At 39.2% G+C, this 10008-nt stretch overlaps 1 pseudogene across 1 annotated transcript; it reads right to left on the reverse strand.

Annotated features, from left to right (window-relative positions):
• Positions 1-8328: 8328 nt before the first annotated feature.
• On the reverse strand, positions 8329-9341 carry LOC697631 (translationally-controlled tumor protein-like; annotated as a pseudogene). The gene has a single exon (XR_003719400.2). The product of XR_003719400.2 is annotated as a translationally-controlled tumor protein-like (transcript).
• Between the last annotated feature and the right edge of the window lie 667 nt (positions 9342-10008).

The following is a 10008-nucleotide window of genomic DNA, read 5'->3' on the forward strand; positions in this document are numbered from 1 at the left end:
TTTCTTCTCTCATCTTACTGTAAGCAGCAAAGAGAAATCTGGCTGCACCTTTCATACTTTGCCTGGAAATCTCCTAAGTCAAATTTCCAAGTTCTTCTTTTACAAGTTCTACTTTTCACCAAACAGTAGAGCATAATTCAGCCAAGTTTTCTGCCACTTTATGACAAGGATTGCCTTTTCTCTAGTGTCCAAGAATATGTTTCCCATTTATATCTGGGACTTCACCAGAAGCACCTTTATTGCTCATATTTCTAGAAACATTCTTTTAGAGGTAATATATATATGCCTTAACACAATAGAAGCTTTCTCCATAGCTCTCCTTCCTTCTTTCTGAGCCCTAACCAGAAGCTCCTTAAACTTCAATACTTCTACCAACAATCTCTTCAAGGCAACCCAGGCTTTTTCTGGCATGCACCTAAAAATTCTCCCAGCCTCTACCCACTACCCAGTTCCAAAGCCACTTCCACATTTTTAGGTGTTTGCTACAGCAGCATCTCACTTCCCAGTACTATCATGTTTATTAGTTTCCCAGGGCTGCCATAACAAAAGACCACAAACTAGGTGGCTTATAACAACAGAAATTTATTCTCTCACAATTCTAGAAGCTTGAAGCATATAATCAAGGTGTTGGCAGGGCTGCGCTCCCTCTGAAGGCTCTAGGAAAAGACACTTGCTTGCCTCTTCCAGCTTCTGGTGATTGCCAGCAATCCTTAGTGTTCCTAGGCTTGAAGATGCATCACTCCAATCTCTGTCTCCATCCTCCACGGCCACATTCTGAGGGGCTGGGTGGATATGAATATCCAACACATTTCAATCTGGTATAGTCTTTTTCTGCCACCTTCCTATTTCTGTTTTAACTCACTGTCTCCGAGTCCAAGCTGTTCAATTCCCTTTATAATGAAGAGAAAAATGAATGTTGGCAAGGGAAAGTAATCTGTTTAAAGTTAAGAAAACTACTTGTCAGAGTCAGTCCTATAGTTGCTTTAATTATATGTATAAGTACCCCTGGAGTTATTTGTTGTATGTTTGTTTGTTTAGGGTGTTTGCTGCAAGCACCCACTGGTTCCACACAATCTTTTCTGGATTCTGTTAGCTACTATTCTATTCAGGAATTTTACATCTATGTTCATGTGTGAAATTGGCCTGTAATTTCTCTTTTTTGTTTCTTTCTTTGTCTGCTTTGGTTATACTAGCTTCATAGACTTAGGAAGCATTTCCTCTTTTTCTAGTCTCTGGAAGAGTTTGAACAAGATTGGAATAATCTATTCAATGACAGTTTGGTAGAATTTTCCTGAACAATTCTTTGGGTTCATTGTTTACTTTGTGGGAAAAAAATTAAATTATTGATTGGGTTTGACATTAGAAAATCCATAAACATAATTGATTATGTGAACAGAAGAACAACAACAAAAAACCACATCTCAATAAGTGTAGAAAAAAAGCATTTAGGCTGGACACGGTGGCTCACGCCTGTAATCCCAGAACTTTGGGAGGCCAAGGCAGACAGATCACAAGGTCAGGAGTTCAAGACCAGTCTGACCAACATGGTTAAACCCCATCTCTACTAAAAATACAAAAATTAGCCAGGCATGGTGGCACACACCTTTAATCCCAGCTACTCAGAAGGCTGAGGCAGGAGAATTGCTTGAACCTGGGAGGCGAAGGGTTGCAGTGGCCCGAGATGGCGCCACTGCTCTCCAGCCTGGGTGACAGAGAGAGACTCCATCTCAAAAAAAAAAAAAAAAAAAAAAAAAAAAAAAAAAAAACAAGAAAAAGAAAAAAAGCATTTAATAAAATTCAACATCTGATTATGTTTCAACATCTATTCATAACTACTAAAACATTACCAAAGCTAATGTTTTTTTAAAACATCAAACCTGAGCATAGTGGTACATGCCTGTAGTCCCAGCTGCTAGGGAGGCTGAAGTAGAAGGATCACTTAAGCCCAGGAGTTCAAGGGTGCAGTGAGCTATGATGGCACCACTACACTCCACGTTTGGCAACAGAGTGAGGGTCTCGCTGTAGTAAAAAGAAAACAGAAAAAAAAAAAGAAAAGAAAAACATCATTCTCAGTAGTGAAACTTAGCTGTTTTTTAAAAAATCAGAACATAACAAGCATGCCCAACGTTAATACTTTTACTCAATATTATATTTGAGGTCTTAGCCAACCCAGCAAGGCCTAGCATTGGAAAAGGAGAAATTTTTTCCACATATTCACATTCACAGACGATAAGACTGTCTAGAACACCCAAAACAATAGACAAGTTATTGGAAACAATGAGAGAGTTTGGCAAAATGGCTCGCTCGCTCTCTCTCCCTTTCTCTCTCTCTATATATATGAAACAATCCCTTCCCTTCCACATATATATATATATAAAATATATAATTTCTACACCCCACCAAAAAATAATTCAAAAATATAATGTTAAAGTCTTTATTATACAACTTTTCAAACATACACAAAAATTGGGAGAATAGTATAATGAACTCTCACATACCCATTACCCAGCTTCGCTTCAACAATTATCAACACTTGGCCATTCTTCTTTCATCTCCCCCAACTTTTTAAATGAACTACTTAAAATTAAAAATAGTGACATTATATCATATAAACTATTTTAAACAAATGTCATGTCACCTTACCAGTAAATGCATATGAGTTTCTAATGAAGGCTTTTCATTTTTATCATAATGAACACAATTTTAGCATATAATCAAATTAACTCTAATACCTTAATACCATCTAATATCCAGTACAAATTAAAATGTATCAAAGTGCTTCAAAAATATATTTTACACTGGTTTGATAAGCCATACTTTTGTTTTTTTACCATTTATTATAGCAATAAAAGAAGGAGGTGTGAGACCTATGTGAAGGAAACTGTAAAACTTTACTGAAATTCTTTAAAGAAGAAAATGAATGAAGAGATATGCCATGTTCAATGATGACAGGACTCAATATCTTTAAAATCACAATAGTGAACTATAAATTCAGTGCAAGTCTCGTCAGCGTTCAAATGGGGTTTTCAAAGAACCTGAGCCTCTGATTCCAAAATTTATATGGGAGATCAATATCTCAAGAAAATCAAAGAAGAATATAGTGGAAGATTTGCCCTACCATATAACAAAACTTATTATAAAGAGTATTAAGATAGTATGGTATAGGAGGAAGAATCTATAGATCAAAGATCAATCAGTGGAATGAAATAGAGTCCAGAAACAGAGTTATGAATATATGGAAGCTTGATGTGGCACTGCAGCTCTCTTCTTAAATGAGGAAACACTTACTAGGTGGTACAAGGACTATTTTTTATTCTCCTGGGGAAAAAATAAAAGAAATTGAATATCACACTATAACCCAAAATCAAGTCCATAAAGATTAAGAATTTAAATGGTAAAAGCAAAAATTTGAACTTTTAGAAGAAAATATAATACCTTTACAACCTTGAGGTAAGGGAGAATTCATAAATAAACTCTTGATTAAAGGATGTACAAATTTAACTATATTTGTACTATAAAAGATATTCAGACATCTTTTCATTGGGGAAGTAAAAAAACAAACTACAAACTTGGAGAAGATATTTTTCAACACATACAACTGATACAAGATTAATATCCAAAATAGACACAAAATGCCTACAAATCAGTAGCAAAAGATAAACAACATAACACAAAAATGGGCAAAAAAAAAAATAAGCATTTTACCACAAGGAAATACAAATAGACCATAAACATAAGAAAAGATATTACTGTGTTTTGAATGATGTTATTGCATCCAAAATTCATGTTAAAACTTAATCCCTAATGCTGCAGTATTAAGAGGTGTGGCATTTGGTAGGTGATTAAGTCATGATCAATCTTAACCTCTTGAATGGTATTAACACCTTATTAAAAAGCTCATGATTGAAGGGACTGTTCTGTCTTTCCACCTTCACACAGCGCTCCTCTCCTCCAGAGGATGCAGCAACAAGGCACCATATTGGTAGCATAGAGCAGCCCTCAACAGACATCAGTCTTTTTTATTTTTTTATTTTTAGTTTTTGTGGATAGTAGGTATGTATATTTATGAGATACATGAGATATTTTGATACAGGCATGCAATGCATGATAATCACATCATAGAAAATGGGGTATCTAACCTCTCAAGCATTTATCCTTTGTGTTACAATCCAATTATGCTTTTAGTTATTTTTAAATGTACAACTAAATTATTATTAACTACAGTCACCCTGTTGTGCTACCAAATACTAGACCTTATTGTTTTTTTCTGTACTCATTAACCATCCCTTTCTCCTCCCCCGACTCCCCTCCCCCCACCAAATACCAATCTTGCCAACATCTTGGACTTCCCAGACTCTGGAACTGTGGGAAATAAATTTATATTGTTTATAAATTGCCCAGTCTCTCAGGGATTTTGTTATAGCAGCACAAACAGGCTAAGATACTTGATTTTATTTGCTTTTCTTTTTAAACCATATTCGCCTTTTTTTTTTTTTTTTTTTTTTTTTTTTTGAGACAGGATCTCACTCTGTCACCCAGGCTGGAGTGTAGTGGTGACATCATGGCTCATTGCAGCCTCAAACTCCTAGGCTCAGAACATCCTCCCATCTCAGCCTCCTGAGTAGTTGGGACTACAGGCACACACCACCCCACTTGGGTGATGTTTTTATTTTTTGTAAAGACTATCTTGCCCAGGCTCTGTATTAACCATTTTTAAGTACAGGCATGCCTCAGAGATATTGTAAGTTTGGTTCCAGATCACCATAATAAAGCAAATATTACAATAAAGGGAAATCACATGACTTTTTTTGTTTCTCATTGCACATAAAAGTTATGTTTACATTATACTGCAGTCTATTAACTGTGCAATAGCATTATGTCTAAAAAATCAATGTGCATACCTTAATTTTAAAATATTTGGAGGAGGCAACAGATGCTTCCACTGATTATTCTCCCCAGAAAAACGCCAAATTTAACAACTATTTACAGAAACAAGCACCTCCATAAGAACCAAAAATCAAGTGAGTTATCACAGTACCTGGTTTTTAACTTCATAACTCTGAAAGAGGCACTGAAGAGGGTAGGAAAGACAGTCTTAAATTGCTGACACCACCCCTTTCCCATCTCTTGCACAGAGAGAGAATCTGTGTGCTTAGGGGTCAGGAGGAGTACAGCAATTGTAGGATGTTGCATTGGAACTCAGTGCTGTCAACACTGTGCAGAACTCAGCTGACACCCACAGAGGCAGCACTGAGATGAGCCCTAGCCAGAGGGAAATCATGCATCCCAGGGGTCAGAACCTGAGTTTCCACAAGCCTCACCTCCATGGGCTAAAGTGCCCTGCGGTTCTAAGTAAACTTGAAAGGCAGTCTAGGCCATAAGGACTGCAACTCCTAGGCAAGTCATAGTGCTGTGCTGGGCTTGAAGCCAGTGGACATGGAGGGACATGCAACCTAGTGAGACACAGCCAAGGTAGCTAAGGGAATGGTTGCACCACCACTCCCCCTATCCCAGGCAGCATAGTTTGCAGCCTCAAAAGTGAGCCCTTCCTTCTGTCTGAGGAGAGGAAAGGGAAGAGTAAAGACAACTTTGTCCTGTGACTTGGATATCAGCTCAGTCTCAGTAAGATAGGGTACTGGGCAGAGTCCTAAGGCATCTAGCTCCCAGACAGCATTTCTAGACACACCCTGGGAAGAAGGGAACCCACTGCCTTGAAGAGAAGGACTCGGGCCTGGCATGATTCACCACCTGCTGACTAAAGAGCCTTTGGGCCCTGAATAATCAGCAGCGGCAACTAGGTAGAACACACCATGGGCCTTGGGTGAGACTCTCAGATGTGCTGACTTGTGGTGTGACCCAGCACATTCACAGCCGTGATGACAAAAAGGAGAGACTCCTTCTGCTTGAGGAAAGCAAAGGGAAGAGTAACAGGGACTTCGTCTTGCAGCTTAGATACCAGCTCAACCACAGTGGGGTAGAGCACCAAGTGGTAGGCTCATGGGATTCCTGATTCCAGGCCTTGGTTTTTGGCAGGTGTTTTTAGACCTACCCTGGGACAGAAGGGAACCCACTTCCCTAAAGGGTAAGTCCCAGGTCTGGCAGCATTCACCACAGCTGACTGAAGAGCCTTTGGGCCTTAAGGGAACATCGAAGATAGTGTGAGAGTACTCCTCATGGGCTTGTGCTGGTGGTGACTGAGGGGAGAGACTCCTGTGCCTGGGGAAAGGAGAGGGAAGAGTAGGAAAGACTATGTCTTGTGGTTTGGGTGCCAGCTCAGCTGTAGTGGAATAGAGCACCAGGTACCTATCTCGAGTTTCCAACCCCAGACCCTGGCTCTGAGACAGCATTTCTGGACCCACTTAGGGTCTAAGGGAACTCATTGCCCTGAAGGGAGGGACACAGCCTAACTGCCTTTGCCATCTGCTGACTATAGAGCCCTAGGGCCTTGAGCAAACATAGGCAGTAGCCCGGGAGTAGGTACAATGGGCCTTGGGTGAGACCTAGTGCTATGTTGGCTTCAGGTCTGACCTAGTGCAGTCCCAGTGGTGGTGATCACAGTCATGCTTGTATCACCCCTGCCCTAGACCCAGGCAGCTCAGCACAGAGAGAGCAACTGTATTTGTTTGGGAGGAAGTCAAAGAACAAGAGTGTCTACATGATAATCCAGAAAATTCTTCCAGATTTTATCCAAGATCACCAACATTGTCCCTCTGTGACTATGCAAGAACCACATTGTTACTGGGCTTGGGATCCCCCCTAATGCAGATATGGTTGCAGTGACCAAAAACTTAGATCACAATACTCAAGTCTCTTTGAATACCTGGAAAGCCTTCCAGAGGTGGGTACAAGCAAGCCTAGATTGCAAATACTACAATAAATACCTAACTCTTCAATGCTCAGAAACCAACAAACATTCACAAGAATCAAGGAAAACATGGCCTCACCAAACAAACTAAATAAGGTACCAGGGTCCAATCCTGGAAAGACAGAGATATGTGATCCTTCAGACAGAGACTTCAAAATAGTGCGTTGAAGAAACAAAGACGTTCAAGATGAATTCAAGAGACGGAATTCAGAATCCTATCAGATAAAATTAACAAATACATTTAAATAATTAAAAAGAATCAAGCAGAAATTTTGGAGTTTAAAAATGCAATTGACATATTGTAGAATGAATCAGAGTCTCTTAACAGCAGAACTGATCAAGCAGAAGGAAGAATTGGTGAGCTTGAAGACAGGTTATTTGAAAATGCACAGCCAAAAGAGACAAAAAAGAAAAGAATATAAAAGGATGAAGCATACCTACAAGACCTAGGACATAGCCTTAACAGTGCAAATCAAAGAGTTATTGAATTTAAAGAGGAGGCAGAGACAGAAATAAGGCTAGAAAGTTTATTCAAAGGAATAATAACAGAGGACTTCCCAAACCTAGAAAAAGATATTAATATTCAAGTATAAGATGATTATAGAACAACAAGCAGATTTAACACAAGACTCCTAAAGGGATTTAATAATCAAACTCCCAAAGGTCAAGGATAAAGAAAGGATCCTAAAAGCAGAAGAAAAAAGAGGAAAGAAAGAAAGAAAGAAAGAAAGAAAGAAAGAAAGAAAGAAAGAAAGAAAGAAAGAAAGAAAGAAAGAAAGAGAAAGAACGAACAGAGTTCCAATATTCCTGGCAGCAGACTTTTCAGTGGAAACCTTATAGGCCAGCAGAAAGTGGTATGACATATTTAACGTGGTGAAGGAAAAAAACCTTTTACTCTAGATTAGTATATCTGGCAAAAATATCCTTCAAACATGAAGGAGAAATAAAGACTTTCTTAGACAAACTGAAGCTGAGGGATTTCATCAACAACAGGCTTGTCCTCCAAGAAATGCTAAAGAAAGTTCTTCAATCTGAAAAAAAAAAAAAAAAAAAGGATGTTAATGAGTTGTAAGAAATCACCTGAGGCCACGTGCAGTGGCTCACGCCTGTAATCCCAGCACTTTGGGAGGCCAAGGCGGGCGGAACACCTGAGGTCAGGAGTTCGAGACCAGCCTGACAAACATGGTGAAACCTCATCTCCACTTAAAATACAAAAATTAGCCGGGCGTGGTGGCAGGCGTCTGTAATCCCAGCTACTCAGGAGGCTGAGGCAGGATAATTGCTTGAACCCGGGAGGTGGAGGTTGCAGTGAGCTGAGATCGCGCCATTGCACTCCAGCCTGGGGAACAATAGTGAGACTTCGTCTGAAAAAAAAAAGAAATCATCTGAAGTTACAAAACTCACTGGTAATAGTAAGTACACAGAAAAAACAGGGTCATTGTGATGTATAAAATACTCATATCTTTTTTTTTTTCCACTGAATGAGTCTCTTTTTATTCTCTTGGTAATCTCTTGCAGTTAACTACTTCCGTTGTAGGTGATGAAATGGGTAAGGCTCCACACTTCAGATGTTGGCACTGCTATGAGCATGGCTTTCCCTTTATTGCAACTCACAATCAAAACCTTTGATTCTTTTTTATATTCCGGTCCCAGAAGTAGAAGTTAATTGATGAGTAGTAGCCTACAACCAGGCTCTAGCTCCTCCAGGAACACTACAGGATGAATTTGGTTTAACTATGCATTAAACTAAAAGGCATTCTCTCAAATGAGTTTAAATGCATTTTATTTTTAGACAACCTACATGACACGTTTTTCTTAAAAACAAAGCCTCCATTCCAAATAAATCATGGTCAAATTAAGTGAAGAGCTCAAGATTACGTCAGTCCCATTTGTCTTAAGTCCTGGTGTTGTGTGGATGACAAGCAGAAGCCAGTTATGATGACAGATGATAGATCCAAAGTAATTGCCAAATTTGTTAACATTTTCCCATTTCTAAACCATCCTTAAAGAAAATCATATATGGGGTCACACCATCCTCACGGTAGTCCAATAGAGCAACCATGCCATCTGGATCCACGTTTTCACCAATAAAGAACTGGGAGTTTTTGAAATTAGCAAGGATGTGCTTGATTTGTTCTGCAGCCCCCGTCATAAAAGGTTTTACTCTTTCTGGTCTCTGCTCTTCAAGTTTGCCTTTGACTGATTTCATGTAATCTTTGATGTACTTCTTGCAGGTTTCTTTTGTGAAACTTGTCTCCTGCAGGTGATGGTTCATGACAATATCGCGACACCAGTGATTACTGCGCTTTAGGTACCTTCGCCCTCGGGGCCTTCAGCGGAGGCATTTCCACCAATAAGCGAGTCATCAGTGTTACCTTGTGTCCTACTAACCATCTTCCCCTTCACCTCCAGGCACAGCCCGGATCTTGTAGTTGTCGGAGAACATCTCATCTTAGCTGATGAGGTCCGGGTAGATAATTATGATGGCGACTGAAGGGAGACGAGGGCGGCGCTAGCTTAGCAGGAGCCCGAAACTCGGAGTGAGCGCGGTGCACCTGGGGCGGCGCTGGGCGGGGAGTGGGGAGCGGGCGGAAAAAGCTAAAATACTCATATCTTAAGTAGAAAGACTAAAAGATGAACTGATCAAAAATAATAATTACAACAACTTTACAAGATATAGTACAATTAGATATAAATAGGAACAACAAAAAATTTTTTTAAAAGGAGGAACAAAGTTAAAGTGTGGAGTTTTTCTCAGTTTTGTTTATTTGTGCAATCCATATTAAGTTATCATCAGTTTAAAATAATGGGTTATAAGATATTATTTGAAAGCCTCATGGTAACCTCAAATCGAAAAACATACAATGAATACACAAAAAGTGAAAAGCAAGAAATTCAATCATACCACCAGAGAAAACCAGCTTCACTAAAAGGAAGACAGGAAGAAGGGAAAAAAAAAGGAGGAAAAGACCAGAAAACAAAGAACAAAATGGCAGGAATAAGTCCTTACTTGTCAATAACATTGATAGTAAATGGACTAAACTCTCCAATCAAAAGACATAGAGTGGCTGAATGGATTTAAAAAACAAAACTCAACAATTTGCCTGTAAGAAACACACTTCACACATATAAAGACACATACA

The sequence above is a fragment of the Macaca mulatta genome, chromosome 9 (assembly GCF_049350105.2).
Source record: "Macaca mulatta isolate MMU2019108-1 chromosome 9, T2T-MMU8v2.0, whole genome shotgun sequence".
In the NCBI taxonomy this organism is placed as follows: Eukaryota; Metazoa; Chordata; class Mammalia; order Primates; family Cercopithecidae; genus Macaca; species Macaca mulatta.